We start from the raw sequence: 7,653 nt of genomic DNA on the forward strand, positions 1-7,653 counted from the left end.
GACAACATCACTACTCATATAGTGCTCTTTTAGAGCCTTTTCAAAGTCCAGAAGAGTTAGATAACTATAGGAGAAAACTTGGTAAGCAGTATGCCAGCGTTAATTACTCTTCAAAGATTTGAGTGTTTTGGGATGAGGAATGTGAGGAACAAGAATACACAGACACCATGCAACAACTTACCTCTTCCTTCAAGCATAAAGACACTCATAGTCTCTTCAAGATAACCGCATTGTATGCTAGATGTAGTGCTCTAGATAGATTGGAGTTGTGCGAGGACTTAGAGCTAATGACAAATAATACAAATTACCCTTGGTTGGTAGGGGGAGATTTCAACACTATAATGGATGAATCAGAGAAGTTAGGAGGGTTGCCAGTTACTCAAAGTGAGGTAAATGACTTTGTATAGTGCATGAATGTATGTGCATTACATGAGATTAAGTTCTCTGGTAGCTGTTATACATGGTGGAATGGTAGAATATAGTAGGATTGCATATTCAAAAGACTATATAGAGTCATTGGGAATAATGATTCATGAATATTTTACAAGAAAGTAAAGTGCATCATTTGATCAGAGAGGGGTCAGATCATGCTCCACTTCATGTTACATGCAGCAGTTTAACACAAGAGCACGTACTGAAGCCTTTCAGATTCCTAAATTTCTGGACCAAGCACAAAAAATTTTAGAAGATAGTGGAAGAGGTTTGGAAAGAGGAGGCTGCAGGATCACCTTTTACAGTTGTCCACACCAAGCTGAAAAGGGTTAAACAAGCACTGGTCCAGTGGAGCAGAACAACTTTTGGAAACTTTTTCTAGCAGGTAGCAACTTTGGAGGACATTGTAAAGGCAAAAGAAATGCAACTGGAAATCAATCCAACAGAAGAAAATAAGAGCTCACTAAGGAAAGCTGAAGTAGAACTAAAAAGATATTTGCACATTGAGGAAGATTATTGGAAGCAAAAGGCAGGGATGAGATGGTTCCAAGAGGGGGATAGAAACACCAAGTTTTTCCATGCATATGTCAAGGGTAGGAGAAGAAAGCTGCAGATCTCAAAAATAAAATCTAGACAAGGAGATGATATTACTTCAACTCAGAATATTGGAGAAGAGGCAGTACATGTTTTTAAGGAGCAATTTATGGAAAATAATAACCCCACTGATTTCTCAATGTTAGATATCATACCTAAATTGGTCTCAGATGAACAAAATGAAGACATGGGAAAATTACCAACATAGGATGAGGTCAAATAGGTGGTTTTTGCCATGAATGGGGATATTGCAAGTGGTCCAGATGGCTTCTCTGGCAATTTTTCCAATGTTGCTGGAACATTGTATGGATATCAGTGACATGGTAAGAGTTTTTTTCTGTGGACAAGAACTTCCAAGATTTATTACTCATACCAATATGATATTAATCCTTAAAAAAGAAGTGGTTGATAACTTTGGGGACCTGAGACCTATTAGCTTAAGCACATTCACTAATAAGATTATATCAAGGATGCTACATGAGAGATTGGTGGCAGTGATCCCCGGAATAATCTCACAACATCAAGCAGGGTTTATGAAAGGGAGAAGTATTACTGAAAATGTCTTTTTGGCTCAGGAGATAGTCAGAGACATCAATAGAAGAAATAAACTTACTAATGTGGTGGTGGAGTTAGACATGACGAAGGCGTATGATAGAGTATCATGGATCTTCCTCTCTAAGGTGCTTATAAGTTTTAGCTTCTCAGAAAGAAAAATAGACATGGTGGTAAGGCTGGTATCTAACAATTGGTACTCAGTTATCATGAATGGGCAATCCTTTGGTTTTCTTTCAGTCAACTAGAGGATTGAAGCAAGGGGACCCTCTCTCACCAACCCTCTTTATCATAGCAGTTGAAGTTCTGGCTAGAAATCTAAATCAGCTTTTTAAGGATCAAAATTTTAAGGAATTTGGATTACCAAAGTGGAGCCCAGAGAATAATCATTCATCTTATGCAGATGATGCTATTTTGTTTTGTTCAGGACATCCTAATTCAATGAAAAAGATGATGAAGGTATTAAGGGGATATGAAATAACATCTGGACAAATGATAAATATTGACAAGAATCTCATCTATTTGCATGAGAAGGTACCAGTAGGAACTTGCAGACAAATAAGAAAGATTACAGGAATTAAGCAAGGTTCTTTTCCTTTTACTTATCTGGGGTGCCCCATTTTTTATGGGAGGAGGAATAGATCCCATTTTGAGGTTTTGATTAAGAAGGTGATGAAGAGAATTAGTCTTTGGCAAAACAGACTACTCTTTTTTGGGGGCAGATATGTGTTGATAATCCATGTGTTTCAGTCTATGCCAATTTAAGTTCTATCAGCTATGAACCCTCCAACTTGTGTCATTAACCAGATGCATAGAATTTTTGCAAAATTCTTTAGGGTCTAAGAATAAGCACTAGTGGCATGGAATACAATGTACTATCCAAAAACTGAAGGGGGCTTGGGGTGGAGATCACTACATGATGTATCAAAGGCCCTCGTTGCTAAGCTCTCGTGGAACTTTAGAACTTCTACAAATTCATTATGGGTTGTATATATGTGGAACAAATACTACAAGAAGCACCACCCTATTTTTTCTCAGGGATTTAACACATCACATGTGTGAAGGAAAATGACAACAATCAGGGGTGTAGTAGAACATGAAATCTGGTGGTAGGTTAAGGCTGGAAACTCTAGATTCTGGTTTGACAATTGGACTAAACAAGGAGCATTGTATCACATAGAGGAGAATGCAAGAGAAGAAGAGTTGGAGGTTAAAACTTTTAGCACAACATAGGGGTGGAATAGAGACAAGCTACTACAAAATTTGTCAACATAATTGACAATTTACATCATGGAGAATATTTCACCACCAAATATCCAGTCTACCAATGATGTAGCATGGTGGATAACAAATTCACTGGAGAGGTTCACAGTGAAATCAGCTTGGGAATTGATGAGAGCCAAACATGATCAAAGAACGGACTATGAACTCATCTGGAATAAAGGGCTACCTTTTAAGATCAATTTCTTCCTATGGAGAGTGTGAAAGAGAAGAATAGCCACTGATGACAATTTTAAAGAGGATGAAAATCAATATAGTTTCCATATGTTTGTGCTGTGATAGAAAAGAGAAGGAAACAATTACTCATTTATTCCTAACAGCCCCCATAACTACTAAACTATGGAGGTTTTTTGCCAATCATGCATGAATTAACATAGAAGGGATGCACCTACAACAACTCATCAATGCTTGGTGGAAGCAGGAGGCAACACCTAAACTAAAGAGCATTTATAAAGTCATGCCAGCTATCATAATGTGGAGTTTATGAAAAATAAGGAATGCCCTCAAACATGGGAGTTGCTTTAGCTGTGAAAACATGGTGACCATGACATTGGAAGTAGTGAGACAGATGGTGAAGTTTCAATTCCCATGGATAAAGAACTTAAAATGGTCCTAGCAGAAAGTCATAATCAGATTACACAATTACAGACCCAAGCTGTATTACTTAAGAGTTACATGGAGACCCCAGAAGAACACCAAGTAAAATGTAATACAGATGGTGCATGCCAAGGAAATCCAGGTCAGAGCTCCTTTGGTTTTTGTATTAGAGACAGTAGGGGTGATCTAATCTATGCTAAAGCTAAAAGAATAGGAATTGTAACAAACATGAAAGCATAAACAATTATAATTCTTTCAGCTCTTAGAGAGTGTCTGAGGAGAAGGTTATGGAATGTTATAATTGAAACAGATTCAATAAGTCTCAAGAAGATCGTTCTGAAGACTTGGAGGATTCCTTGGGAAATAATAGAAAAGGTGGAGGAAATACGGGAACCACTTCAGAAGACCAGAGCAACAATTACTCATGTCTTCAGAGAGGGTAATTGTTTGGCTGACGCCTTGGCTAATGTAGCCATTGAATCACAAACAAATCATGAATATCAGGCTTGGCAAGAGCTCCCTCTGGTGTTAAGGAAGATCCTAAATTCGGATAAAGCACAAATTCCTAACTATAGGATCAAGACTCGTAGAATCACTCATAATGATACATAAAACAAAGCAGAAGGTGCAGCCACAAATCACAAGATACGAGAAGCGAAATAAGAGACACAACAGTACCAGAAGAAGAAAATACAACAAACGGCTAATACAGTTGATTATAATATATATCAAGGAAATACAACTATGTTACACAGAGTTAACTACTAGCCTAGCAAACAAATACTCATCAAGAGACGAAGGGGAGAAGGGCTATGGTACAGATCTAGAGGATGAGTACTTAACTAAGGGACAACGAAGATTTTCGCCTACACGAAAGCTCCAACAGCTACACTTCCTGCATCAGTCATCACCTAAAGAAACAAAGAGCTTCAGCACAGAAAAAAAAAAGAAAAAAGAAGAGGTAATGAGGAAGACGATATTGAGGCCTGAAGAAGTCGATCTTGAAGAAGTAGACATGCTTTTCGACGAGTTCTTCAAGCAGTAGAGAAGAAGGGATTTGGTCAGCTCACTTTCCTAAAAGTGGTGGNAAACTTGGTAAGCAGTATGCCAGCGTTAATTACTCTTCAAAGATTTGAGTGTTTTGGGATGAGGAATGTGAGGAACAAGAATACACAGACACCATGCAACAACTTACCTCTTCCTTCAAGCATAAAGAAACTCATAGTCTCTTCAAGATAACCGCATTGTATGCTAGATGTAGTGCTCTAGATAGATTGGAGTTGTGCGAGGACTTAGAGCTAATGGCAAATAATACAAATTACCCTTGGTTGGTAGGGGGATATTTCAACACCATAATGGATGAATCAGAGAAGTTAGGAGGGTTGCCAGTTACTCAAAGTGAGGTAAAAGACTTTGTACAGTGCATGAATGTATGTGCATTACATGAGATTAAGTTCTCTAGTAGCTGCTATACATGGTGGAATGGTAGAAGAGAGCAGGATTGCATATTCAAAAGACTTGATAGATTCATTGGGAATAATGAATTCATGAATATTTTACAAGAAAGTGAAGTGCATCATTTGATCAGAGAGGGGTCAGATCATGCTCCACTTCATGTTACATGCAACAGTTTAACACAAGAGCACGTACTGAAGCCTTTCAGATTCCTAAATTTCTGGACCAAGCACAAAAAGTTTTAGAAAATAGTGGAGGAGGTTTGGAAAGAGGAGGCTGCAGGATCACCTTTTACAATTGTCCACACCAAGCTGAAAAGGGTTAAACAAGCACTGGTCCAGTGGAGCAGAACAACTTTTGGAAACTTTTTCTAGCAAGTAGCTACTTTGGAGGACATTGTAAAGGCAAAAGAAATGCAACTGGAAATCAATCCAACAGAAGAAAATAAGAGCTCACTAAGGAAAGCTGAAGTAGAACTAAAAAGATATTTGCACATTGAGGAAGATTATTGGAAGCAAAAGGCAGGGATGAGATGGTTCCAAGAGGGGGATAGAAACACCAAGTTTTTCCATGCATATGTCAAGGGTAGGAGAAGAAAGCTGCAGATCTCAAAAATAAAATCTAGACAAGGAGATGATATTACTTCAACTCAGAATATTGGAGAAGAGGCAGTACATGTTTTTAAGGAGCAATTTATGGAAAATAATAACCCCACTGATTTCTCAATGTTAGATATCATACCTAAATTGGTCTCAGATGAACAAAATGAAGACATGGGAAAATTACCAACATAGGATGAGGTCAAATAGGTGGTTTTTGCCATGAATGGGGATATTGCAAGTGGTCCAGATGGCTTCTCTGGCAATTTTTCCAATGTTGCTGGAACATTGTGTGGATATCAGTAACATGGTAAGAGTTTATTTTTTGTGGACAAGAACTTCCAAGATTTATTACTCATACCAATCTAATATTAATCCCTAAAAAAGAAGTGGTTGATAACTTTGGGGACCTGAGACCTATTAGCTTAAGCTCATTCACTAATAAGATTATATCAAAGATGCTACATGAGAGGTTGGTGGAAGTGCTCCCCGAAATAATCTCACAACATCAAGCAGGGTTTATGAAAGGGAAAAGTATTACTAAAAATGTCCTTTTGGCTCAGGAGATAGTCAGAGACATCAATAGAAGAAATAAACTTACTAATGTGGTGGTGAAGTTAGACATGATGAAGGCGTATGATAGAGTATCATGGATCTTCCTCTCTAAGGTGCTTAGAAGTTTTAGCTTCTCAGAAAGAATAATAGACATGGTGGTAAGGCTGGTATCTAACAATTGGTACTCAGTTATCATGAATGGGCAATCCTTTGGTTTTCTTTCAGTCAACTAGAGGATTGAAGCAAGGGGACCCTCTCTCACCAACCCTCTTTATCATAGCAGTTGAAGTTCTGGCTAGAAATCTAAATCAGCTTTTTAAGGATCAAAATTTTAAGGAATTTGGATTACCAAAGTGGAGCCCAGAGAATAATCATTCATCTTATGCAGATGATGCTATTTTGTTTTGTTCAGGACATCCTAATTCAATGAAAAAGATGATGAAGGTATTAAGGGGCTATGAAATAGCGTCTGGACAAATGATAAATATTGACAAGAGTCTCATCTATTTGCATGAGAAGGTACCAGTAGGAACTTGCAGACAAATAAGAAAGATTACAGGAATTAAGCAAGGTTCTTTTCCTTTTACTTATCTGGGGTGCCCCATTTTTTATGGGAGGAGGAATAGATCCCATTTTGAGGTTTTGATTAAGAAGGTGATGAAGAGAATTAGTCTTTGGCAAAACAGACTACTCTTTTTTGGGGGCAGATATGTGTTGATAATCCATGTGTTTCAGTCTATGCCAATTTAAGTTCTATCAGCTATGAACCCTCCAACTTGTGTCATTAACCAGATGCATAGAATTTTTGCAAAATTCTTTAGGGTCTAAGAATAAGCACTAGTGGCATGGAATACAATGTACTATCCAAAAACTGAAGGGGGCTTGGGGTGGAGATCACTACATGATGTATCAAAGACCCTCTTTGCTAAGCTCTCGTGGAACTTTAGAACTTCTACAAATTTATTATGGGTTGTATATATGTGGAACAAATACTACAAGAAGCACCACCCTATTTTTTCTCAGGGATTTAGCACATCACATGTGTGGAGGAAAATGACAGCAATTAGGGATGAAGTAGAACATGAAATCTGGTGGCAGGTTAAGGCTGGAAACTCTAGATTCTAGTTTGACAATTGGACTAAACAAGGAGCATTGTATCACATAGAGGAGAATGCAAGGGAAGAATAGTTGGAGGTTAAAACTTTTAGCACAACATAGGGGTGGAATAAAGACAAGCTACTACAAAATTTGTCAACATAATTGACAATTTACATCATGGAGAATATTTCACCACCAAATATCCAGTCTACCAATGATGTAGCATGGTGGATAACAAATTCACTTGGGGAGGTTCACAGTGAAATCAGCTTGGGAATTGATGAGAGCCAAACATGATCAAAGAAGGGACTATGAACTCATCTGGAATAAATGGCTACCTTTTAAGATCAATTTCTTCCTATGGAGAGTGTGAAAGAGAAGAACAGCCACTAATGACAATCTTAAAGAGGATGAAAATCAATATAGTTTCCATATGTTTGAGTTGTGATAGAAAAGAGAAGGAAACAATTACTCATTTATTCCTAACAGC

The sequence above is a fragment of the Solanum stenotomum genome, chromosome 5 (genome assembly GCF_019186545.1).
Source record: "Solanum stenotomum isolate F172 chromosome 5, ASM1918654v1, whole genome shotgun sequence".
NCBI classification, from domain to species: domain Eukaryota; kingdom Viridiplantae; phylum Streptophyta; class Magnoliopsida; order Solanales; family Solanaceae; genus Solanum; species Solanum stenotomum.